This window comes from Macaca fascicularis, chromosome 2, assembly GCF_037993035.2.
Source record: "Macaca fascicularis isolate 582-1 chromosome 2, T2T-MFA8v1.1".
NCBI lineage: Eukaryota > Metazoa > Chordata > Mammalia > Primates > Cercopithecidae > Macaca > Macaca fascicularis.
The window spans coordinates 125,888,199-125,916,159 of record NC_088376.1 but is presented as its reverse complement, the minus strand read 5'-3'; the positions used below and the strand labels follow the sequence as shown (position 1 = coordinate 125,916,159).

General features: G+C 38.8%; 1 protein-coding gene and 1 pseudogene across 17 annotated transcripts in view; both read left to right on the top strand.

Annotated features, from left to right (window-relative positions):
- CADPS (calcium dependent secretion activator) overlaps positions 1-27,961 on the top strand; it is a 489,813-nt gene that overhangs the window by 68,622 nt on the left and 393,230 nt on the right. The window lies entirely within an intron of this gene.
- Positions 67-26,452, top strand: LOC102141786 (uncharacterized; annotated as a pseudogene).

Genomic DNA, 27,961 nt, shown 5'->3' with positions numbered 1-27,961 from the left:
ATGTGGGGCAAAGCCATCATGTTCATTTTGAGATGTTTAGCAGCAACACAACCTTCTACCCACTAGATGCCAGTAGCAGTCTCCCCCTCACCTCCAGTTGTGACAGCTAAAAAACGTGTCCAGACTTTGCCAAATAGCCCTGGGGAAGAGGTGAGCAAAATCCTCTCTGGTTGAGAATCCCTGCTATATAGAAAAAAATTAAAATAAAAAAATAAAAGGAAAGCATCTCAAATGTCATTATTCAGTAATGACCCTACCTTAATGTCTTACAGGCTCTTTAATAAACTTTCTCTGTGTTTTCAAGGATCAGTCATCTCAGAGCAAGGCTTCTCTCCTTCCCCAGCTAGTAGATACTTGATCTTACGGGTCTACCCACTCAATAAATCACCCAGCAGGTGTAGCAATGTGGAGTTGCATGGTTCAGTTCTCCTACGCATTAAAACACATCTGGAAGGCAGAAGAGTGGAGGTTGCTAAGAGGAGGCAAAGCATAGAAGAGGCCAGTGTTCTCTGCCTCAGTCCTGTCCTTTCCTAAGTGTTCTTGCTCATCTCAAAAGCCCACTCAGCACTACTAGGTGACTGCCATCTGAGTCTGAGAACTAGTGCCTCTTAGCAGTGCGGACGTATTGCTGGCGATGACCTATCTGGGGACACAGAAGAGTGCCTCTTTTCTCTGGATCAACATTCTGAACTAGACCAGGGAATAGTAGGAAAGAGAAGGATGGTTGGGAATTGCTTAGTGACCCTTGGAAAAGACTGTACACCATAGTGAACTAACTTCAGATTCTTGATTTGAAAAACTGTGAAGTTGTCAAGCATTATGAATGTCCACTGGATAAGTAACCCATCAGTGTTTGTTTATTCATTCAATTCATTCATACCTGGGATTTTAAAGGTATATATTTTGAGCTCTTTTCACTTTGAAACCACTGCCTTCATCCAGGGTCTCTAAATTGACCCCCATCAAAAATCCATCAGCCAGAGATTCACTGATTCATTCAATTAAAATGTTTTAGATGTCTATCACTTTGAAGATGCTGGGCACCTGTTACAGAGATTAGGAGAGGTTGACCTAACCTTGAAGAGGGGTGAGTCAGGGGTGGCTCAGTGAATGTGAAGGCTGTTCAGAGATTTGAAGGATGAGTAGAAGTGAATTAGGTAAAGAAAGTGGTAAGAAGGAAAACATTCCGGGCAAAGAGTACAGCATGTACAAAGAGCCAGCAGACAAGCTGGTTTTGTAGGTGCAGAATTTTTGGGCAATATTTCAAGAAACTCATGATAGTATGTTTTACAGGTATCTGGGTTTGTGTGTGTGCACATGTGTGCATGTGTGTCTTAATTTGGCATCATGATGCACTGTCCACACCCCATAATACTAGGTTATAGTCAAAATTTGGCTTGGCCTTATGTGTCCTGTGGCTTAATCATGTTCCACTGATACATGTTATTTGCTTACACAGAACAGACTTTTGCTGCGTAGGTCAACTTTGGGAGGCAAAGTTGCCAATTGAATCTTTCTCCTTGCAAAGACTTCACTGGATAGAAGCCACAATGTTTTAACACAAGCAAAGTGTGTTAAAACAAAGAGTGATGTCTGCACGATTGTGTCCAACAAAATAACTATAAAGAAAAAAACTGAGATTCAGGGAAATCTAAACAGGCTCGATGATTAAAACTGTGGAAAGAACATACATTTTGAGGTCAGAATTACCTGGATTTAAATCTCAGCTTCACCTTATGTGTGACCTTGAACAAAGTAGCTTCACTCAGCTGAGCCTGTTTTTTTTTTTTATCTGTAAACCGGGGTAATGACACCTGCTTCACAGGTCAGTTTAGGACTACAGATGATTTGTGAACAACACCTGGCACATTATTGGTGTTAAATAAGTGGTAGCTACTATTATGGTTATTAATATCAAATTAAAATCAAACAATATCTAATTTGCTGGATTTTAAACATGGAACCACAGAGTTAATTTATGGCTTCCTGATAGCCACAGCACAACAGGAAAGTCATATTCTATTTTTCATGAATAAAAGCATAAAAATTCCTCAAGGAAAGACAAGATTATCTGGGACCTTATGCATGAAATCATGTTTTTCCTGGGTTTTCATTGAGGTCTTACTGAGAAATATAGGAGACAATATCTTTAACATCATCCCTGTGGCAAATAAATATAAATTCTATGTGCTTATTTCTTTTTTAATCTTTCAGAGTAAGCCAAAGGCATAAAACCAAAGAACAGTTGTGGGGCAGGGATTATTTCTAATTCAACTTTAAATCTGCCAAAAAATTCTTGCATCGGTGGCATTTATGGAGTAGATCATCTGTTCTTTCTTTTCTTATTTTATAAGCTCGTATTTAACTAGTGTTCTTGAAGCACTACCTGCTAAGCCTCTCAGTAACTCTTCAAGGTTTGTGGTATAATGCTCACTTTACAGATGAAGAAACGGGTTCATAGTCCAAGGTTAGTCACTGCACTAGGAAGTGGGGAAAACAGGGCTTAAATCAAGATCCATTTGACTAACTTGACTCTACCCTTACCATCTACCCCAGCCTACCACCTTAACAGATATAGCTAAGCTCTGTTTTCCCCTGAAGAGAAAATAAGGGTTTTCTATAAAAATAGAAAGAAGGAAAATTAAATTGGGGACTCTAGGTATAAAATTGTTTTATTACTAAGACATCGAGAAAGAATGTTTTGCAAATGAGTTTTCTGGGAGAGATGTTTTAATCTTTTTGTTGTTGTTTTGGTTTATTCCAAACCATTTAACTAAAATGACATAGATAAAAAGCATATTAAGAAACACATTTAATGAAATCATGGCACAACAATATACATACCAAATTGCATGGGTGGCTCTGATTTTGAATTCTGTTCCTTCAAAACCAGCAGAAATAAATGAACATGTTTATATTAACAAGGATAATGCAAATCTGTAATCTATAACTTAAACATATTTCTATATTTAATAAGTCATGTTCATTCACATTCAGTAAACACACAGTAAACTCACATTTAAAATATCTTCCCAGTAAATTTAGTTTTCATTTTTTCTACATGATTCTGGAAGAGCATATAATAAATTAGTCATAGTCTATATATTAAAGTCAAATGATTAGTACCTTCGAAGGGAGTGGTACCCCTGAACCATACAATGAGTTTCACTTAGGATGGTAACTTTAATATTTGCTTTCAACATTTTTGTCACTCAAAAGGATGATGATGATGGTGATGATGGTAATAATGATGATGACTATCATTTTAAGGAACTGAGAAGAGTCTACAATTTTACACCACTGACCTTCCTAAATCCTGGCAGATGACACAAAACTCCTGTGAAAGTGATAAAGGACTGTCCTAGTCACAGCACAGCAGAAGGCGTGTGCTTTCTGTTGGCACCCATTTTCCCTGTTCCCCAAGTCCTGGGGGGTAACTTGGAGGAGCACAGGCAGATACCACAAACAGTGTGGGTCTGTGTGACAGCTAAGGAACCCTGAGCTTAAGAAAGCCCAGTCTTATAAGGTACTGCTAGCAAACCTGCTCAGTCTGGAGAGAAACATTATCCTTATTATCCTAGTCAGGAAACACATCTTCCCTCTGCCCTGCAGAGAAGCTCTATCTCTATTTTCCAAGACTGTTTGACGTGTAAATATCCTTGAAAGGACAGTCAAGAATGAAAGCGGTCCTAAGAAATGTAGAAATATCATGGATAATCACTTCCCAACTGTGATGGTGGTGGTGGTGGTGGTGGTAGCAGTAGCTAACATTTATTGAGCTCCCATTTCCCAGGCATGATCAAGCCCTTTACATACCTAATCTCATTCAACCCCATTATAAACCCCAAATTATATAGTATTATCTACATTTATACATAAAAAAAAAAAGCTGAGGCTCAGAGAGGTTAAGCAACTGCCCCAGGGCCACATACACAGAAACTGGAAGAGCCAACACTGGAGTGCAGGTTGATTTGACTCTAGAATTTGTGCCTGTAAAATTGTAACATTATCTTGCTGCTTGACAAAATGTATTTGGATCTGAATATATTCCATAGAGGAAACATGTTATTTAAAAATAGAGATAAATTTAGAATTGGTCTGTGAAGGTATCATTTTTCTTACCAAGATATCAAGGAAGAGTGTTTCATAGGTGAACTTGTTGAGAAAGTGGGTGACAGAGCCGATGTGAATCTAGGTATTCTGCCTCCAGAGTTAGAGCACGCCAACAGGCTCTATGACTAACACTGGACAGAGGCACCCTCGGCTACAAAAGCCAGAATCTAGAGTTAGCTCTGGACCAGTAACCCCCTCATTTGGGTCTTAACCTTTTTGTTTAAGAAATGCACAGTTCCTCAGAGCACCCAAGTAAAGTGCTGTCAACAGTGGTGGACAATCTGTGAAGCACTGCTCTTCTCCTAGAGAACATAGGCAAGTTAGGCACACATGATGCACATATGTGATCTAGAGGAGGGTCATCACAGCAGAGTGCTGGAAGATGACCATCAGGTAAAGCTTGGACAAGCAGCTCTATAGGGTAACACTAGGAATGGCTGCTGAAGTTCATGCCAAAATATCTGCTGATGTCTAGAGAGACTCATGGTAGTGGATTCTCCATCAGTACTTGGGAGCTTCTGTTGCTGTAAGAGCCATTATAGGTCATTCATTCTTTACTCAACAATTGCTTAATGAATGTCTACTATATGTGACATCCTTGTTCATAATCTAGTATAAATACTGACAAACCTGTTACTGGGATACAAAGTGAAACATTGCGTAAAGAAGCCATGTAGAAAGAGTAATGAGAGGAAGCAGGAAAAAGTACCTGACACATCCTAGGGATATTGAAGGAAGCTTCATAGGGGTAACATTTGGGCTGAACTTTAAATGATGAGTAGCAATTTCATCTCCCTGTTTGTATGAGTGTTCTCTAGAGGGACAGAACTAATAGGATAGATGTGTATCTGAAGGGGAGTTTATTAAGGAGTATTGACTCACACGATCACAAGGTGAAGTCCTACAATAGGCCATCTGCAAGTTGAGGAGCAAGGAAGCCAGTCCAAGTCCCAAAAACCTCAAAAGTAGGGAAGCTGACAGTGCAGCCTTCACTGGTGTAAGTCCAAGAGTCCAAAAGTTGAATAATTTAGAGTCTGATATTCAAGGGCAGGAAGCATACAGCACAGGAGAAAGATGAAGGCTGGAAGATTCAGCAAATCAGTCCTTCCATGTTCTTCTGCCTGCTTTATCCTAGTCATACTGGCAGCTGATTAGATGGTGCCCACCCAGATTAAAGATGGGTCTGTCTTTCCCAGTCCACTGACTCCAGTGTTAATCTTCTTTGGCAACACCCTCACAGACACACCCAGAAACAATACTTGGCATCCTTCAATCCAATCAAGTTGACACTCAATAGTAGCCATCACACTGTTTATGTGCTTCCTTGCATTTATCTCAATCTGGAATGTTTATTTCATGCTTACTTGTATATTGTCTATCTGCCATGTCTGTCATACTCACTTGTGTATCCACAGCTCCAAGTATAGTGCCTAGAACATAGTAGATGCTCAGTGTTTGTTGAATGAATGAATGCATGAATGAATGAATGTCAAACATTAAGTTTTGCATTTATTCTTCTTCATGGTGGTTTCTAAAAAATAGATGTGTTACATTTTTCAGTCTCAAAAGATTATTTTGTTATAGATTACTTTCAAGAAACCTTTTATTTTTATTTTTTTCTTTTTTTAACTTAAGTTCAGGGGTACAAGTGCAGGTTTGTTACATAGGTAAGCTTGTGTCATGGGAGTCTGTTGCACAGATTATTTTATCACCTAGGTATTAAACCTAGTACCCATTAGTTATTTTTCCTGATCCTCTCTTTCCTCCCACCTTCCACCCTCCAACAGGTCCCATTGTGTGCTCTTCTTCTCTATGTGTCCATGTGTTCTCATCATTTAGCTCTCACTTATAAGTGAGAACATGTAGTATTTGGTTTTCTGCTCCTGCATTCATTTGCTAAGCATAACGGCCTCCAGCTCCATCCATGTCCCTGCAAAGGACATGATCAGGAAATCTTTTAAATTTGCCTTTCTGGAAATATCTATCTTCTCTATCAAACAGGAGACAAAGTGGAGTAAGAGTTGATTGGATACTTCGTTCATTATTCATTAAATATTTTATGAGCATCTACTGTGTGCAAAGTGCTGGGAGAGGAGCAGTCACACAGAAGGCAAGACTTGGTCTCCACCCATGAGGAAACCAAACATAGTCACAGGACACAATTTGTGGGCCCCCTATATAAGAAAGAACAGAACAAAGAAACGTAACTGTCATCCCTCAAGAAAAGAATGGAGTTAAAGGGCTGTTTCATGGACATTTCCAGAGGGAAAAAAAACCCATACAATATCTCAAACTGATTTTCTGGGAGAAAAACTTTTGGGTTGGATAATACAGGTTAGCTCTGTGCATTAATTTCTCCAGGCTGTCTCAGAGCCATCTCACTTCTCTCTTTCTCTTAGAATAAAGGAAAAAATATGCAGTTGGTGACATTGTAAATATGAGCATGCTTACAGTTTTAAGATGATGACTTAAGCTTAGAAATATTCTAGCATTTATTTAATTAGTAGGTGATTACTAAATACTAAATTATGGGAAGCAGTGTTTTCATAGCAATGGTTTGTTTACCCAAGGAATTTCTGTCTCACATTTTTTATTCCAACATTTCCTACAATTATTCAATTTTTTTCTCTCTGCAGCACTAAAACACACATTTTATTAAGTAGTCTGGCTTATCTGCAAATATGCTGATCCTGAATGGTTATAAAATATCTATGCAGGTCATTTAAGTTGAATCAGAAATGGTTTCCAATCAGTGAAATCATCTCTTAATTTAAGCAAATGATGCCCATATAAATAAGAGTTGCAATTATGCCCATGCCTAGACTCTCTCTGCTATATGCCTTCTCCGGAAAATTTTTTAATGTCTTTTTAACACATCATTTGTCTTCTTATGTAACTCCTTCATGGATTTCATCATCTTTTTTCTTAACTTGACCAGGTGCAAATTGCTGCCATTCATGAGCTCAAGAAAAGGAAGTTGTAAGCATGCTTCTTAAAAATTCAAATAAGCCCCAGCATGGTAGCTTGTGCCTGTGTTCCAAACTACTCCAGAGACTGAGGCAGTAGGGTCACTTGAGCCCAAGATCTCTGGGCTATAGTGCACTATGCCAATTGCTGTCTATGCTGAATCCAGCATCAATGTGGTTATCTCCTGGTAGCAGGGACCGCCAGGTTGCCTAAGCGGGGACGAATTGATCAGATCAGAAACAGAGCAGGTCAAACTCTTGTGCTGTTCAGTAGTGGGATTGCACCTGTGAATAGCCACTGCACTCCAGCCTGGGCAATGTAGTGAGACTCTGTCTCTTAAAAAAAAAAAAATCCAATGACATAATGCCTTTATTTTCCTGAATAAAGCCTTCATAGCTCCCAGTGCTTGTAGGATCAAATTGAAGCTTTTTAGCACATGATTCAAGACTTTCCATGACCTGGCCCATGCCATCCCTTCTCACACTTAACCATCTAACATTTAATCATTTAGAGTGACCCCGCCATCATGATTTCTGCACCCCTGCTGAGGTTGTTCCCTCCACCTGGAATATGGTCCCAGTTTTCTCAGTTACCTCCCATTGATCCTTTTGCAATCAGTTCCTTTTTCATGTCCTGCAGGAGGCCTTTCCCTACTATCCAAGTCTGGTTAGGAGCCCGTCTGTGCTCCATAATATGCATGGTAGACAGAAGGTTCTGTGGAAATCATCTGTCCACATGTGCCTTGCCCAAGAGACTCAAAGTTCCTCAGGGGCCAGAATGTGTTTTATTCCTCTTTGACCCCTAATGTCTGGCACTTTGTGGGCACTCAATATTTGTTGAATGACTGAATGAATGAGGGCCTATGAAGAAGAACCTGAAACAGAAAGTTGGTAAAGTAGGATGGACCTTAAAAATACAAGCCTTAGTAAGCAAGAACAGTCTGAAGAATCCAGCTAATGTAAGGAGAAGCAAATTTATGTATTTGTTGATTTAATGTTTACTGAGCATCACATGCTAAGATAGAATGTGCAGTGACAAACAAGAAAAAGAAGGGCCCTATCTTATGGAGCTTACATCTGGGGCATATGCTAACAAGAGTATTTTTTAATAGTAAGTATCCTGAGGAAATAGAAAAAGTGAGGGTGATGAAAGGCTTGTAATGGAAAAGGTTTAGATTAGGAAGAGCAAGCCTCTTAGAGATGATGATTTCAAAAATAACAGAAGGGTGAGAAGGTTTTGCCAAGAGCTGGTGGGAGAATATCCTAGTGTGCGCAAAGGCCCTGCAGTGAGACAGAGTTCAAGATTCTGAGGAAGAAGAGATCTATTAGTATATAGAAATCTTTAATTACATGGCCATTTTCCATCAAGAGAGATGGAGAGTCTGAGTGCTTAGGAAGATGTCAGTAAACATGAGTGGCTTGTGGGTAGCTCTGAGACCAAAAGGGCTCAGCAGCCTGCAGGGAAAGGTCCCCTGAGAACCCATAGTGCTCTGGCAGAGATGGTGATCTGAATGAGAGCCTACCACAGGATAATTACTGGCATCCACGTTCTCCAAACTGATGCACAAGAGAAGGGAAAAATTAGATGTTTGAAAATTCTTTACCTAAACTACTGAAACCAGAATACTCATCAGGAAGAGCTCTTGCATTGTTTTTTTTACCACCTTGCCTCTGTCTTGCAAACATGAACAACAGATTCTCTAGCCCACAAAAATGTATCCGCAGGGCCCTCCCATCCTTAGGGAAAAAAGATGATGGAATGAGGGACATTAGCAATAGTTTTTGTCATATTTTTCGTTACCATCTACCATAAATACGATAACAAGAATAGCTAATATTTACTGATTATGATTATTTACTAAATACCTGTGACTATATCAAACATCTCATGCGGAATGGTTTACATGTGAGCTCTAGAGTCCGGCCTACTGAGTTCAAATACTACCTGTTCCACTTACCAGCTCTGTTGTTTTTCTGCAAGTTACTAAATATATGTGCATTTATATCTTCATCTGTATAGTGGAGACAGCGGGGAGAAAACTGCGTATCCTGTAGACCACTGTGAGGAGTAACTAGGGAATACACAAAAAGTGCTTAAAGGAGCACTTCATACATGCTGATGTAAATGCAAGCTTCCATCACTACTTATTTAATTATTATAACAAACGTATCTAGTTGACACAATTGTTATTCGCATTCTACACATAGGAAAACTTCAGAGGCTTTATATCATGCGCCAAAGTTTCATGGTTAGTAGTCACTGGCAAAGCTTGGAATTGAACCCAGACTGATTTTAGAGCCCAAGCTGTTACTCATCATTCCATCATATTTTTTATTTAAATTAGAGTTATCACTGGATTCCACTAGACCATTTATTCACATGTGTATCTTGGCAGATTTTGATTGTATATTTTATTTGCTTGTTCATTTGAGAGGGTGAGGGATAATTGAGTTGGAAGCCCAAGGGTCTTTAGTTTTGCTTGGACTTCTTGTCTGTAGGACACCCCAGGGAGTTCCACAGGTCCCAACAACAAATTGGATGTTAATTGGAACTCTTTCTTTTCTAGGGATTTTCCACAGTGTTATCTGCAATTTATAACAATGATTTTGAGGAACAAAATCATCAAACAAATAAGTATGCATGCACACACATGCATGCACACACACACACGTGCACACACACACATACCATATGCTCAGGATGGTTTCAATTTTTAAAAAATTGTACCTGAAAGTCCATGAATGTAACTATTACTTCTCTTTAAAAGCAGATTAATTACCCTCCAAAAATAACCCCATCCCTAATCAATATGAGATAACTGGTTTTCTGTAGCTGGGGTCAGGATGAGTCAGAGGAAAGAACCCAGTTACTTGATACAGTCATTTTCCAGCAATGGTTTATATCAAAAGTCCACATTCTGGTTTAACTGTGATGCTGCAAAATGAGAAATGATGCTTAATGGAGTGATCTGCTGCACATATTAGCTCAAATGCTGAATGTCTTCCTCCAAACTCTTCTGTTTTTTTGTTTGTTTGTTTCTTTTAGTTCAGTTCGTGGATAAATTTGGTCAACAGCACTGCTGAAACTGATTGTGTATAATTCAGGTCTGTTTTGGATTCCTTTGAAGAAGATCCAGTTACAGAGAATACCAAAAGGGCCCTATTTTAAATAAATAGTGATGCCACATTCTACACCATATTAAATTGTGTTTGTTAATGTTTCACAAGCATTATGAATACTTGTTGTCACTTGGCATTCGTAAGTTCTTGCAGCATTTGGTCTGAAAGCTGAGCAAAAAGTAGGGGTAATACTAATGTGTAAAGAAAAGTACTTCCAGACACTTCTTATGCTAACAACCTTTAGGCAGTGTTTTAAAAGGTCATTCATGACTTGGTTTTCCCGTTTCACAGATGAAGAGACTCAGGTACAGAAAAGATTTAAAATGTGCTACTAGGTGGCAGAACTGGGCTTCCAATCCAGGAAGTCTGATTACAGAATCCATCCTTAAACCTTCTCCCCAAACTAGGTTATCAATAAATATTTGTAAGCCGTGTGCCGTGACTTACGCCTGTAATCCCAGCACTTTGGGAAGTTAAGGTAGGAGGATCACCTGAGGCCAGGAGTTGGAGACCAGCCTAAGAAATACAGCGAGACCCTGTCCCTACAAAAAATAAAAAACATATTGCCAAGCATGGTGGCATGGATTTGTAGTCCTAGCTACTTGGGAAGCTAATGAAGGAGGATTGTTTGAGCCTAGGAGTTCAAGGTTAGAGTGAGCTATGATTTTGCCACTGCACTCCAGCCTAGGTGACAGAGTGTGACTTTGTCTCTAAAAAATAAAAAATAAGTTTTTTAAGTAAATTAATTATAATGCGAGATTTAATTCGGAGAACATACCAAGGTCCTGTGGCAGAGGATATGACATTTAAAAGTTAAACAAGGCTGAGCACAATGGCTCATGTCTGTAATCCCAATACTGTGGGAGGCTGAGGCGGGAGCGTTACTTGAGCCCAGTAGTTTGAAACTAGCCTGGCAACTTAGTAAGACCCTGTCTCTATAAAATAATTTAAAAATTAGCCAGGCACGGGGGTGCATGCCTGTAGTCCAAGCTACTCGGGAGGCTAAGGTGGGATGATCGCTTGAGCCTGAGAGGTCAAGGCTGCAGTGAGTTGTGATCACACAATTGCACTCCAGCCTGGGCAACAGAGCAAGACCCTAACTCAATAAAAAAAAAAGTTAAACACACTCATTAGTCGCATGAATTGATTCTCTTTTGACCTTTTTTTTTTTTATACTTTAAGTTCTAGGGTACATGTGCACAACGTGCAGGTTTGTTACATATGTATACATGTGCCATGTTGGTGTGCTGCACCCATTAACTTGTCATTTACATTAGGTATATGTCCTAATGCTATCCCTCCCCACTCCCCGCTCCCCACAGTAGGACCCGGTGTGTGATGTTCCCCTTCCTGTGTCCAAGTGATCTCATTGTTCAATTCCCATCTATAAGTGAGAACATGTGGTATTTGGTTTTCTGTTCTTGCGATAGTTTGCTGAGAATGATGGTTTCCAGCTACATCCATGTCCCTACAAAGGACACAAACTCATCCTTTTTTATGGCCGCATAGTATTCCATGGTGTATATGTGCCACATTTTCTTAATCCAGTCTGTCACTGATGGACATTTGGATTGATTCCAAGTCTTTGCCATTGTGAATAGTGCCGCAATAAACATACGTGTGCATGTGTCTTTATAGCAGCATGACTTATAATCTTTTGGGTATATCCCCAGTAATCGGGTGGCTGGGTCATATGGTATTTCTAGTTCTAGATCCTTGAGGAATCGCTATACTGTTTTCCACAATGGTTGAACTAGTTTACAGTCCCACCAACAGTGTAAAAGTGTTCCTATTTCTCCACATCCTCTCCAGCACCTGTGACCTTTCTTTTAATGAAAAATATATCCACACTGAGGTGCTTTATCTTCCTACATGCTGATATTGATTAGAGTGGAGCATTCCTGGAGAATGAAGCCACATAAGATTCAGCATCTTTTCAGCATGGGCTGTAGTTAATACCCTCATCTTCTGCAAAGGTCCAGCTGGTTTAAGGATATGAATCTCCTGCAGCTTCATTATAAGAGCCTTGATAAGTAAAACAACAGCAAAATGAGGATTTATTGGGTGCATGCTATATGCCAGGCATGTGCTAAGCACTTAAAATACATTATCTAATGTAATCTTCACAAATTGTTTCTGTTTAAAGGATGGGGAAACAGAGAGGTAAACTATCTTGCTTAAGGTAACACATTTAGGAAAGGCATTGCCAGAACAGTTTGACCCCAAGGTAATTGCCTTATCTGCCAGTTGTACTGCATAGTGCACATTCCTAAATCTTTTCTGTTTTCCTGCTGTGACTTATCCAGTGCCTGGTGCCATGAGCAGATACTGGTACCTGCTGACTTACTGAAAGATCAACTGGTTGCTCGATTGAAATGGAAAGTTGAGTGATTTTCTCTGGAGCAATGTTTCTCATACATGAGTGTTCATATGAATCACCTGGGGATCTTGTTAAAATGCAGATTCTGTTTTAGTAGGTTACAATAGGGAATAAGATTCTGCATTTCTAACAATTCTGCATTTCTAGTCATTCCCAGATAATGCTGATGCTGCTGGCCCATAAGCACTATTCTGTATAGCAAGGCTGTAACCTGAGCTGCCCAATGTGGTAGTCACTAGCCACAGGTAGCTATTTCAATTACTTGAAATTAAATTCACTTCTTCATTCACACTAGTCATACTGCAAGCACTCACTAACCACATGTAGCTATTGTCTACCATATTATACAGTACAGATATAAAGCACTTTTTCCATTCCCAAACGTCCCATTGGACTACACTGTTATAGAATATTCAGTGAGTATAGAAAAAGAATCTGCTTTAAGATTCCCAATTACATTCATATCTCATTTAATTGACCTGGAATTTTGTCTCCCCTCTTGTTTTGTCCTATTCATATATAAGTCGCCTGAACATTTGATGGGAAACAGAAATACTGCACAAAGAATACTGATAAGTACATATATATATATATATATTTTTTTTTTTTTTACTTAGGAGCCAGGCTTGAGGGAAAAAAAAAAAAAAGTCGCCATTTTTAAAATAACACAAAATTATCACGACAGTGACAAAAGCACCAGAACTTTATTGAAAATGTTCTAATTAGACTCAGAAAACATCTGAGGGTGTATCTGCAAATAGACACTCTCTGGTCCCTTTGAATCACAATGTGAATTTTCTCCATATGTAGCTTTGTTAAGGACTGAACTTCCATGAATGTCCGAAGGTCTAGAAGCCATAGTCATTGTCAACAGAGCAAGGAAAATGACTTTTGATCATTGACAATATCCTTAAAAATCACTTTTTCCAATCTTTTCATTTTATAGATGGGTAAAGGAAGGCTCGAACAGGAGATGTAATCTGAAGTTCTTGGTAGTTAGAGCTGGTCCTAGGTGCAAAATGATATTTGCTGAACTAGTATGAATCTAATTCTGTGACTCCCCACTGTACTCTTTGCCTCTAAATGACACAGTGATCACTGAAATAGAGCACTGCTTACTTCCATTTCCTTGTACTCTTTCAAAATATATATGGAGACATTAGATTCAGAAACAAATATACATGGAGACATAAGATTCAGAACAAATTGTCTGGAATAGAAATGAATAAGGCTACAATATTTATAAAGTAATTTCTCTTGTATCAGTAGTATTTATTCATCATAGGAATTTAGAAAAAATGAATACAAATGTATAAAATATAAATCACCCACAATTCAGTTATTCAGAGATACTACTATAAAGTTGGTGATTATGTAGCCTTCTTATTTTTTCTGTGTCCATAATTAATAAAAATATATGTTGGATATTCTTTATGAACATTTTCCTGCATCATTTCATAAAATTCTAAATCATTTCTAGTGTCTGAAGTATTGTTTCATTGTATGATGATATCAAAAATCAAATATTTTAAAGGATTTTAAGCCTTCTGATGCAAAGTTTCAAACTTTCTTCCAAAAAGCTTGTACTCATGTATCTAAAAGACAATATATAAAAGTAAACTCCCTGAGAACATGGACTGTGGCTATTTTTCCAAGGTTCTATTCCACAGAGTTTAGAATAGGACCAAACACATAGTGGACCCTCAATAAAAGTTTGTTGAAGGGAGTGAGAGCAGGAAGACATATGTTAAGGGCTTGGCCAAGAGCCTAGCACATAATGAGGCTTGATACATGTTAATTACGATTATTACTTTCTTTGACGTTATTATTATTCACATTCACACTGCACCACAATATTTTGATAGGTTTATTTGAAACTATATCTAAGAATAAACATAAAACTTTTGAAAGACTCCAGCTACTTCCTTTGTTTTCTCATATGGATTACTTCTGTTGTTGAATATCTCTGGAACATGTTCAGTGTGAAGATGGCGTCTTTACCCCTCCCTGCTTTTTTGCCAGCATATTTGTAAAACTTCTTCCTTGTTGTCAATTGATTTTTACTGAGTCTCGAAGAACAACATACTGGGGCAAAGTAGCCTGAGCAAAATACTATTAAATTTATGAAAAACAAGGAAAAGGCTAACAGGCCTGCTTTTCAATAAAATGCTTTAAGTGTGCTGGTTAGACTCACATACTCCTACTCCCTTTTTGGGGTGACTATATAATGGGTTAAGAACATTGGCTTTAGGTTGGAACTTGGAGTCTTCTTCCATTCTGGCTGTGTGACTTTGGACATGTTCCTCAGTCTCCTTAAGTCTTGGTTTCCTCACTTGTAACAGCGGTGCTTATTTCTCAGGATTGACAAGAAGAATGCCTAGGATAGTGCTTATAAAGCTCTTGGCAGCAACTCTAGCTCAGATAGTCGCCATTGATACTAGAACTTCATAAACACCAGTGATTGAGAATGAATATGTGTCAGTTTTATGTTGCCACAGTTCTGTTTTACAGACTTGACATTTGCTTCCAAATTCTAATATATTCGTAAATTTGATTTTGCTGGGCTTACCACTTGGGGAAATCTTTCAGCAGGTTTTATTGAGCCCATTTTCTGCTTGGAGAAAATGAGACCCCAAATTGCACAGTAAATGCTTCTGGTGTGCTAGAGATTCAGAAAAATGTTGGAACTGAAACTTTAACCAAGGCATCTCCATTTCCGCTTTAAAGTGTCAGACTACTTCATGGTAATCATGCAAATGGTGCTGGTGATAATAATGCTCATCATGATGCTGATGGAAGTTTACATACAATGAGTGCTTTTTTTGACCAGGCCATATACATTTATACACATTAACTCATTTAATCCAACCATGAATATAGGTGATGTTTTTCCTAGAATTTGAATTTATTTGTCTAGGATCATACAGCTGGGAACTGCAGACATGTGACCAGAAACCAGTTCCATCTGATGCCAAAATCTATGCTTTGAACCACCACAATCTGGCCAATAAAATCAATCATTCAGAAACTAATACCTGCTCTCAGCAAAAAATCAGGGAGTACATATTTTTGTGATCATTGAAAGAATGTCTTTGAAATCACCAGCATTGAATATGGAACCAGATTAATATTGGAACTCTGTTTCCTATTTGCAGTCCTATTTAAGATGAGTGAAACATACCCTAAGCCCTTAGTCTTTCAAATTTAAAGTTCAGTGGAGTTTATTTTTAAAATCCTCTTGGAAAAAATATATGGGCAAAATCCTGCTTTCCTTTATAAGGAGATATTTATTTTGCCCATATTTGTTAGCTCTCTGGTAGAGTACAAAAAGAGGGACAAGACAGCAGTTCATTCAAACAGAGAAGTCATCTGATTGAAAATACACTAATAATCCCATTATTTAAGAAAGACCCTGTCTACAGGAAATCCCTACCAACAACTAATATCACATCAAAAGCTAAAACAGGGACTAAAGCACACATACAATAGCTTTGCAAATTTTACAAATACAGCTGTGTGGGGTCCCAAGGTCATTCTGATACGTCTTTAAAACACATGGATTGAAGGCATGGATCTTATTTAAGATCATTTAATACCTTATTTACGATCTTATTTAAGATCTAGACATTGAGAAGTGTGTAACTTTCCATGGGTCACTGACTTCCTGGTCAAGTGCATGCTTTTCTCAACCTCTTCTTAACTCAGTTTGTTTTTATCTGAGAAAACTTGAGGAAAAACTAGGGATTTAGCCACACAAGCAGAACCCTAGAGGAAACTGAAGGGAGGATACATATGGCGAGAAGTACTTGGCCTGTGTCCTGCCCAATTTCTTCCAAGACCCTCTTAGTTTTCATTTATGCATTTTGTAAATAATTAAGGGAGGTATCTAATCAGAAAAGGTATTGCATTCACTGTCTGCCCTTCAGTTATTTCAGATTTGACTGTGTGGTGTGTTCATATCACATCATTCAAGCGGGCCTTGAGGGACATCTGACCTAGTTGAGCAGCTGTACCTTTAATAAAACTGCCAAAATAAGTATGACGTTTTTTACGCAACTGTGAGAAACACATTAAAGACACATTGAAGATTACTTATATTTTATTATTATATTTAGAACATAAATGATTGTGACCAGACAGCTTGATTTCATGATGATGATGACGATGACAAGGATGAGGACAATGATAATGATTATGGTGATAGTACTTAACATTGTGGTATACTTACCATGTGCCAAAGACATAGCTACAACTTCACATATTATCCCATTTAATCTTTTGAACAGTCACAATGCAGATACTATTAATATACCTGTCTTGTAGACAAACTGAGGCTTAGACAAGCCAAGCTATTGTCCAAAGTCTACAATAGATTCAAAATTCAAACGTAAGCAGTCCAGTTCCAAAACGAAGACCCTTAATCGCTGTATCCATGGTTTCCAAGCTATTTTGAACACACATCCTGTCAGTAAAACATTTTGAGGATACCCTCTTCTTTGCACTCATTTATTAATAACTAGGCTTATGCTAATATACTATGCAAGGAAAAATATAGATAAAAGTATACATTTAAAAGGGTGAGCCATAGAAAAAATAATGTTTTGGTTGTATTATATTTATCAATGGTATGAAAGTGTTTTCACTCTCATGAAAATGAAATAATAATAAAAAATATGCTTGAATATGCTTTAGTATTTTTGAAAATTTTTGTTTCAGGCTTTCTGAATTAGTAACTCAAAGGCACAGTTATGAGGCTTTTGGTTTTTTGCGTGTGTTTGTGAGACAGGATCGTGCTCTGTCACCCGGGCTGGAGTGCAGTGGTACGATCTTGGCTCACTGCAACCTCCTCCTCCTGGACTCAAGTGATCCTCCCGCCTCAGCCTCCCAAGTAGCTGGGACCACAGGTGCATGCAACCATGCCCCACTAATTTTTTATATTTTTAGTAGAGACAGGGTTTCGCCATATTGCTCAAACTTGTCTCTAACTCCTGAGCTCAAGTGATCCTCCTGCCTCAGCCTCCAAAGTGCTGAGATTACAGGCATGAGCCACTATGCCCAGCTTGAGGTTTTTAAAACATTACTTGATCATAACTGAAAAAGATGCCTCAGAAAGATCCTTAGATTGAAATGAAAGATAGGCATTGCTGGCTGTGCTTTTGATACTAAGATATCTGTGTTTCAATTCTACCCACCAATTACTCCAGGATTTTTAAAACATCTGCTAGCAAATTGCTGTCTTTTCTAGTATCAATCTATTGTTATTATTCAATAAAAGTTTTGTCTTTATATTTTTTTGAAAATTTCTTTAAAACTTAGTTCAAAACCTCTGAGAACAGATTAATCAAGTTTATAAGATCATTTATAATATTTTAGGAAGATTGTGTGTGTGTGTGTGTGTGTGTGTCTGTGTGTGTGTCTGTGTGTCTGTGTGTGTGTCTGTGTGTCTGTGTGTGTGTGTTGTAGGGACAAGTTCTCACACTGTCACCCAGGCTGAAGTGCAGTGGCACGATCATAGCTCACTTTAACCTCAAACTCCTGAGTTCAAGCTATTATCCTACTTCAGCCTCCTACTTCAGTAGCTGGGACTACAGGCATGTGACACCATACCTAGCCATTGTGTTTAATTTTTTAGAGATGGGGTCTTGCTATGTTGCCCTGGCTGCTCTTGAACTCCTGACCTTAAGCAATTCCCCCACCTCAGCCTCCCCAAATGCTGGAATTACCATTAGAGATTTTTATAGGCACATCAAATATATGGGTACATCCTCACATCACACATTAGAAGAGTCATTTCCAAAAAGAGTTTCTACTTTCACATTGCTTTCTGCATAACATCCTTTTTTTCAATGGTTAACAAGAAAATAACTAACTTTATTTTTATTTTATTTTATTTCATATTTTATTTTATTTTATTTTATTGTAAGCGGGTCTTGCTCTATGCCCCAAGCTGGAGTGCAGTGACACGATCTCAGCTCACTGCAGTCTCTGCCTCCCACATTCAAGCGATTCTCGTGCCTCAGCCTCCTAAGTAGCTGGGAATACAGGCATGCACCACCATGCCTGGCTAATTTTTGTACGTTTAGTAGAGACGGGGTTTCACCATGATGGCCAGTCTGATTTTGAACTCCTGGCCTCAAATGATCCGCCTGCCTCAGCCTCCCAAAGTGCTGGAATTACAGGCTAGAGCCACCACTCCTGGCCCTTTTTTTCTCTTTTTGAAAAGAGTTTTTCTTTGTGTCCTAGATGCTTGGTTTTTTATGACTTACTAATTGTGATAGTTTCAAGCTATCATTAGCTGACGTCTCAAGACACAGTATGCACAGGGCATGGTTCAGTGTTGATGATGATCCATATATAAAATATTTTTCATGTTTGCACTGGGAAAGTCTGGTCTTGAGAGATTTGAATAACTCGTCTGTTTTAACCTCATAATATGGCCAATGAGAAATAGGAACAGTGTTTGACTCTGCCATTTTCCTACTCACTGCGCTTACCTTCTTATCAACAACTTAATCACCTTGAGCAGATATGGGAGCAGGGAAGCTGATGGGTCTTTAATAGTATCATATTACATTCTTTCAGTCTTGGGAATGACCAGAAATCTCACCATTATGTACTGAGTGAGTAATGCAGTCCTGTAAGAAGGTTACTTTGGTATCAACAACAACAAAAATGCTGGATGGCAAAGCAAGGCTCAAAGTGTATGACATTCAAAAATCAGCTTTTCAAAATGTTTGCAGTGTGGCACAAACAAATGAAACTCTCACAGTGCTAGGATGTTGAGATGAAGCATGATCATGGTGGGAAAGTTACGTTGCTATAAATAGACCTGGTCACCGGCATTCCCTGCCTTTGACCCTGCCACCACTCCCACCAGAGTTATATCACTCACTAGCTTTTAAAAACACTCTAAATTATGAAAATATCAAACATATATACATATAAACAGGTAGAGAGGTTAGTTTAACTCTCTTATACCCATCATCCAGCTTATAATTGATCACTTCATGGTTAATCTCTTTCATTTGTGCTCTCCATACTCCTGAAATGAATTATTTTAAAGCATATTCCAGGCATAACATTATAGATATTATAATATAAATCTCCAAAATATAAAGATCTGTTTTTCAAACATAACCCACTGTACCATTATTACACCTGAAAGCCTAACAGTAACCCTTTAATATCCTCAAATATTCAGTCAGTTTCCAACTTCCTTAAAGATCTCACAAATATTTTCTAGTTCACTCATTCAAATCAGGTTCCAAATGAGGTGCATACATTGTAATAGATTGATATGGCCCTTGTGTATCTTTTAATGTATAGAATTTCTCTCTCCCTATTTTTTTCTGCTTGCATTCTTTTCTTGAAAACACTAGATCATTTTTCTTGGAGAGTTTCCCACAGTCTGGATTTTGCTGGTTACACCCCTTGATATTATTTAACATAGTTCTCTCTGTTCCCCCATAAATTGGTAATAGGATCCAGTGATTATCACATTAATATTTGATTCTTCTACAGGAATACTTCAGAGGCAGTATTTGTACCTCCATCAGTAGACACATAATAACTAGTTCTCTTTCTTTTAATATCCATCAGTGACAATTGTCTACATCCATTATTTCATTGGAAGTTGCAACAGGGTGAAGAGTATCATTCTATTTTTCATGTATTAGCTGGAAAAAGCCTATAAAGAGAAAGTTTTTCTCATGAATTATTTAGTTAGTCTGAGATGCAATTCATATGGCATGCACAAACACACACAAAAAGCTTGACACTTACGTTATCAAAACAATGGGTTGGTACCTTAACATCCTTGGAAGGTGATCATTTATATATTTGGTTTTATGAGTAATGTTATGATTTAAATAATTTGACATCACATACTATGTAGCCATTATTTTTATACATTCTCAAACCATCTATGGCCAGACAGAGCCTCCTTTAATTGGTTCCTATGTCCTTTTTAAATAGAATCCCAGCAGTCTTTGAGAGCTTCCTTAATTTCTGGTAAGATAAGGGTCATCATGTACATTTCATGCTTAAGACAGGAAATCAGCCATTGCTCCAAGGAACCCTGGTTAAGTTTCACAGGAAATGGTATTCAGAGGTCTAGACATCATTTCATTTTCAGCTTTGGTTTGTAATGTTTTATAATGTAAGTGTGCATGTGTGCATTCACACATGTATGCACTTGTGTGTATTTCTCTTCTTCTCTCTTAGATAAATAGTACTATGCTATACATGTATTTCTCCACCTCATATTTTTAAATTAACAATATCCAATGGAGTTCATTCCATATCAGTATCTAAAGCTATTCTCCACTCCTTTTATACTTGTATAGTACTTGATTGTGTGGAGACACAATTGTTACTTAACCAGTCCCCAGCAATAGACATTTGCTATTATAAGTAATACTTTAACAAATAGCCTTGCACATATATCTTTCTTAACTTGCCTCCTCTAACTTTATAATCGTGTCTAATAGGTTAAGAAAATTGCCTAAGCTCTCACAACCAATAAGTGCTGAGCCGGAATTCAAGTGCCACATGGTTGTCTTGCTCCAGACCCCAGGAGCCCCGATATATATTTGCTGTCTTTCAATTTTCCCAGGACCGCTAACACATCAAACCTGGAATTATATCAGTTCAGTGTAGAGGTACTGCTAACCTGAGGCTCAGAGTAATAAAAATAAGAAATAGTCTTGGTTTACCATTACTTGATAAATACAGAGTTTTAGGAAGTTGTCTTTCAGAACTTGGGTCTGTAGAAGGAAACAATAGTAGTTCTTAGTGGTTCAAAAAAAAAAGTTGAGGTACACCATTCCCACCTATGCTTGAAACCAGAGTTTGCCTTTTCCTGGGAAACAGAGAGAACACACATCACTGACATTGCTTGCCCAGGTCTCAGACCGATCACTTAGGTCACCTTTGTGCAAGGAAAGCCACACATTTTTAGTGTTTGTTTTCTTTCTGGAACCATAGCAATCTTCTGGAGGAATGTAAGATGCTATATTAAAAAGTGCTAGACTAGGCCAGATGCAATGGCTCAAGCCTGTAATCCCAGCACTTCGTGAGGCTGAGGCAGGTGGATAACCTGAGGTCAGGAATTTGACACCAGCCTAGCCAGCATGGCAAAACCCCATCTCTACTAAAAATACAAAAATTAGCCAGGCATGGCGGCAGGCACCTGTAATCCCAGCTACTTGAGAGGCTAAGGCAGGAGAATTGCTTGAACCCAGGAGGCAGAGGTTGCAGTGAGATGAGATGGGGCCACTTCACTCCAGCCTATGCAACAGAGCAAGACTCCATCTCAAAAAAAAACAAAAACAAAAACAAAAAACAACAACAACAAAAAAAACAAAAAACAAAACAAGACTATATGCAAAACTCCTAAAATCCCATGCTTATGCACCAAAGATAATTTTCAAGGCCACTTTCCTCTGATCCAAGGTTTAGCCCCCATGTAATCTAATATTTCTGCTCTTTAAATGCTGTACATCCTCTTAGAGAAAGAAATGTGACCATCCTTCATGGCCAAATTTTAATGTATAGAATTTCTCTCTCCCTATTTTTTCCTGCTTGCATTCTTTTTTGAAGCCATTTTGCCCTTTGGTGTCTTCATGAAAAACTGTGAGTCCAAATTTACCTCTTTTAATGACACGTTAAGTAACGTGCTGGGCATGAACCCATATCATCCATTGGGCCTCATTATTATCAATTAGAATGGTAGCTCCAAAAGAGCAAGATTGTTTGCTTTTTAAATTATCACTGACTTTTCAATGCTTAGAACAGTGCTTGGCACATAGTGATGCTTAATAAGTGGTTGAACAGGTGGGTGGATGGATGCATGGGTGGATGGATGCATGATTGGATGGATGGATAGATGGATGGATGGATGGATGGATGGATGGATGGATGGATTAGGGCTTCTGAAATTTGAACAGTAAGTCCTGATGTTAAACTTTAGAGAGGCTTCATTAATGACTACCTTGTACAAAAATTACCAGGAGGGGGAAATGTCTTTTTTTCCCCCTATGGTATTTCTTTCCTGTCTCCCACCTTTGGATATCTTCTCCTTTCCCCATATATTTTTAACCAACATTCCAGAATGATGACTCTGTCCTTCTAAACCTTCACCAAAAATCCAGATCTCTCAGTAGTGCAGATGTCAACTGAGTATGGGTAAAGGGAGACATTAGGAAATAAGTGACTAGAAATTGATGTTTAGCTTTTTCTAGAAGCTTCTTAGAACTCAGAAGTCTCAGTCAAATTGTGAGGGCTCTGGGGACCAAATACAAATGAAGAATTTTAGTGAAGTGAAGGCTGTAAGGTCTGCTCTGGTCCATTATTTATTTTATTTTTTTTCATAATCAAAGAGACAAGCTTCCAAAAGATAGTCTTTGAGGTGCAAAGACTTGGAATGTGCAGCTTTTGTGTCTCCCCTACCATCTTGCCGTCTGCTTGGCTTTGGGTACTGGCTTCCGTGGGGCATCTCAGATCACCTCAGTTGCCATCTGCCCCCCACTCACAATCATGGGTGTGTTCTCACTCCCAGGATTAGTTTTCTCTCTAGCCCTTCGGTCCCTCCCGACAAAACTCAACTTGCTCTTTTCAGAAGACTTGTCCCACATTGCTCCTCTGTCCATTTCTGCTCATGGATTCTTGGCTGCCCATGCTGGGAGTCACGTGTGTCATTGTCCCTTCTCTGCTGATGTGTCAGAGGCCCAAGAGACTGATTCAGCATATCTACTCTTCTCTGGGCTTTGCACCCAACTTCAAATCCACTTATTCTTTGAAAGGAGGTTTGTGTAAGAGTGACTTTCGTATTTCTAAATGGGAGTGTATCCATGGAGTATGCATTCTGACAGGGCCTCAAGTTGTTCCTGCTAGTAGATTCACTGCTCTTATATTTGGCAGCAGCCAACTTAGCTGCAAAAGGGCTGGTGGCTTTCTCTGCTGTAAGCCTTCAGGAGAGCAAACATTCCTGAGAGAGATTGTGGAGTCTGCCCTAGGACGAGCCTCCCAGTTATGTTTTATGTGAATATAGTGGTACTTGTCCTCTTACCCCAGAAACATACACTTCCTGCAACACAAGTTTGGTTGCTTATCTCAGTAGATCTCATTCATATTAGCAGCGAGAATCACAGATAATGAAGCAAATTATATCCTAATAGCATCAGCCCTAATAGTATCTTTTTAAAATATAAATGTACGAGTCCTAAGATATAGGTAATGACTAACACTTATTGGATAGCACTTGATTGCCAAGCCCTATGATAAGTCCTTTATATATTGTCAAAGTATATTTTTCACAAAGTTAAAAACATAACTCATATAAATATCTAATGAGCCATTATCAAAGATTTATTTAACTCGTTAATGAAGGAACTAGCAAGATGGAAAAGCTGGTTCAAAGAGCAATAAATGATGAGAGATTTATATAGGCAATTAGCAAAGGAATGCAAAAATAAGTTTGCTGAGTTATATTCAAAATTGGTTAATGTTTATTAGATCAGTAATACTATAATTTGGGGGCTCATCTTTTTTCCACTAGACAGAAATCAGTTGCAACTTATCAGTATTCTACAAGTTAACTTCTAGCTTCATAGAGTCTGGACCTAATCAGTAGAAAAAAAGTAAGTCAAACAAACTTAGAGTTTTTCTGGAGAATGAGAGGACCTCATTCTCCAAACTTTTTACACAATGTCCTTCATCACAAACTAGGTGACACGTTCATCTTTTATTTTTATTTTCAAGTTTAATTTATAATTTTAATTTTTTTTGAGATGGGCCTGTTACCCAGGCTGGAGTGCAGTGGTGCCATCATAGGTCACTGCAACTTCAAGCTGCAGGGCTCAAGCAATCCTCCCATCTCAGCCTCCAAAGTAGCTGGGACCACAGTCATGCACCACTATGCCTGGCTAATTTTTTGAAAAAGTTTTGAGGTATGGGATTTCGCTATGTTGCCCAGTCTGTATTTTCAAGTTTTGGATCATTTTTCTATTTGGAAAGTACCTCTGGGGCCAGGCACAGTGGCTCACGCCTGTAATCCCAGCATTTTGGGAGGCCAAGGCGGGAGCATTGCCCGAGCCCAGGAGTTTGAGACCAGCCTGGAAAAAAAAAAAAAAAACCCTATGAAATAAAGTACCATAAATTCTATGTGCAAGGGGCTGCGGTAGCCACTAGCCCTGAGTTCAATGATGAATCCTTTCCAAACAAGCAAATACTCTCAATGACAAGAAACTGCATCAAATGGCAACCTAACTCATTTTTAAAGTGTTCAAAATAACAGAACTTTATCTTTATGTTACCCCTGAATCTGCTTTACTGTACCATCTACTGTCCCCTAGTTTAGTCTTCTAAAACTGCATTGAAAAATCTAGTTTCCTTCTCACTGAATGCCACTGACATTGTATTGAGGAGCTTCGTGGAGGTTGGTCAGGTAACCTACATCTTCTTTGGACCTTATGTTGGAAAACTGGTCACAACTGTAGATGTTATTGATCAGAATGGGGCTTTGGTCAAAAGACCTTGCACTCAAGTAAGGAGACAGGCTATGCCTTTCAAATGCGTGCAGCTCACTGATTTCATCCTCAAGTTTCCACACAGTACCCACCAGAATTATGTCCCACAAGCCTGACAGAAGGCAGACAACACAAAATGGGCAGCCATATGACGGGCAAAGAAGATTGAAGCCAGAGAAGGGAAAGCCAAGATGGCAGATTTTGATCATTTTAAAGTCATGAAGGCAAAATGGGGAACAGAATAATCAAGAATGAAATTAAGAAGCTTCAAAGGCAGCTCTCCTGAAAACATCTCCCAAAAAAGCACCTGCTATTAAGAGTGCTGCTGCTAAAGTTACAGAAAAAAAAGATGACCGCTGAGCGCAAGAAGGCTGCAACCCAGAAGGTTCCTGCCCAGAAAACCAAAGGCCAGAAGGCAGTGCTTCCTTTGGACTCTCAGAAGGGTCAAAACACTCCAGCCCCAAAAGCACCAGCTCCAAAGACATTTGGCAAGAAAGCAAAAGAGGTTATTATAATCCCAGCACTTTGGGAGGCCAAGGTGGGTGGATCACCTGAGGTCAGGAGTCCAAGACCAGACTGGCCAATATGGCAAAACCCTGTCTCTACTAAAAATACAAACATTAGCCAGGCATGGTGGCATGTGCCTGTAATCCCAGCTACTTGAGAGGCTGAGACAGAATTGCTTGAACCCGGCAGGTGGAGGTTGCAGTGAGCTGAGATCACGCCATTGGGTGACAGAGCAAGATTCCGTCTCAAAAAAAAAAAAAAAAAAGTAAATGTTCTTTCTGAGAAAGAAAAATCTAGTTTCTATTTCACATGAAGTTGCAGAATATTTAACTCATACTAAAGAGAATAGGAAATACCTTTAATCCTTTATAAAAATATACCATAGTTCAGTTCATTCAGCAGGTGTTTCTTGCAATGGCTCTTAACTTTGGCATATGTCAGAAATGCTCGTGAAGTTTCTAAACTTGTACATACCTGGGTTTCTATTCCCAGCCATTCTGAGTGAGTGAGTCTGTGGTGGGTGTACAGGTATCAATATTTTCTGCAAGCTTCATGGGTAATGCTGATGCAAGATAGACATTAAAGTTCATGCCATGTATCAATCATATAATAAATACCAAGAGTCAGGGATGAGGGAGTTCAGACTAAAGAGGTATCATTCAGGGGCTGGAAGGAGCCATCAGAGAGAAGTGATCTGAAGTAGTATTTTGATAGACAAACAAGATTTTGCCAAGTAAAGAAAGTGAAGGGAAAATGCAGAAAGGCTTTTAAATGGCATTAATAGCTTTAAAATGCATCAGCGGAGTTACTAAAAAAAATCGACTTACTAAAAAATGAAATTTGAACAATTGTTAACTAACCACAGGGGCAATGATCTCGACATTTCTTGCAACCAAATATTATAAGGGCGAAAAGGAGCTATCTCCAAAGTGATTGCAGTAATATTCCATGAAGCATCCCCACGTGTTTACCAATACATGAAATATACACTGTTTGTCCATTGATAGGACCAGCGGTGTCAGTCAACCTGAGGGAAGTTCAACCTCTCCACTGCTTCCAAAAGGAACCAAAGCTATTTCTCTGTCAAATGGAACGAGAGTCATTAAATCACTGATGCCTTTAAATTATCAATAATATAACAGCGGGAGAAGTGAGCCAATGATAAATATCATTTTAATAAGCCAGAACTCATCTGCGGGTGCAGAAAAGTCTGAAACCTCAGTACAATTCAGTCAGCTCATATTGCCATAAGACATGAGATGATGAAACTCAGAAATGCTGATGGCTTTTTACTCTTTCCTGCTTCTGAATATCAGGACAGGCTTGAGTGATAGAATTTTCTGTTCTTCCCTGGGCATGCTTAGGCCTGCATCATGTGCTGCTGTATTTGGATCCCTTTATAGAAGGTCTCCATGTGCACATGTGTGTGTCTCTTTAACCAATACACTTTATTTTTTAGAGCAGTTTTAGATTTATAGAAAAACTGAGCAGAAAGTACAGAGTCCCCATATACTCCCTATCCCCCTACCTCCAACAGTTTCCCCCATCATTAACATCTTGCATTAGTGTGCTCTATTTGTTACAGTTGATGAGCCGATACAGATACATTATTATTAACTAAAGATCCTAGTTTACATTAGGGTGTGCACTTGTGTTTTTTGTATTTCCCAGTTTCAGATCACCTTGACTCTTTGTCCTGTTTTTACTCTCTGCTATTCTGGATCCTGAATGGTGATTGTTAGAACAACCAGTCAAAGTCTCCACATTCCTCCACATCCCCCAGCAGCCTGAAAAGTGACTGCCAATCACTTGTACCTCTTCTCCCTGTTCATGCTGGCACGATAAGGTTCTTATCTAAATCAATTTCAGTGAAGCTCATGGTCACAGTTTGTGAATGTTACATTAGTGCCACGTATAACCTGTACACAGACTGCATTCAGATTTTTTCAACTTTTTCTCTGGAAATAATTGCTACTGATAAAGTTCACTATTAAACCTTATATAGACCCAAGATGGTGTGTGGAGATTTAGTGATTTCATATGTTGCTGTGCTAGTATTTTAATCTGAGCTCCAGCCAAATGGAACAATCTGCAGTTTCGTTTCTAATAGCTGTGACTTTATTTTTGGACTCCTCTGTTGTGCATACTCAGACAGCCGCCTCTAATCCTTGTTTTTGGAGTTGGCAGGGTATAGATTGTAATTGACAAAAGAGATACTTGCTGTGTCCTCCAAGAAGGACCCACAGTTTCTCATCTTTGTCTTTCCTCACCCATTTTGTACCCTCAACCTGGAATGCCCTCCTCATCTGTCTCTCACCTTTTCTCCCTACGGCCTTCCTCTTTTCCTA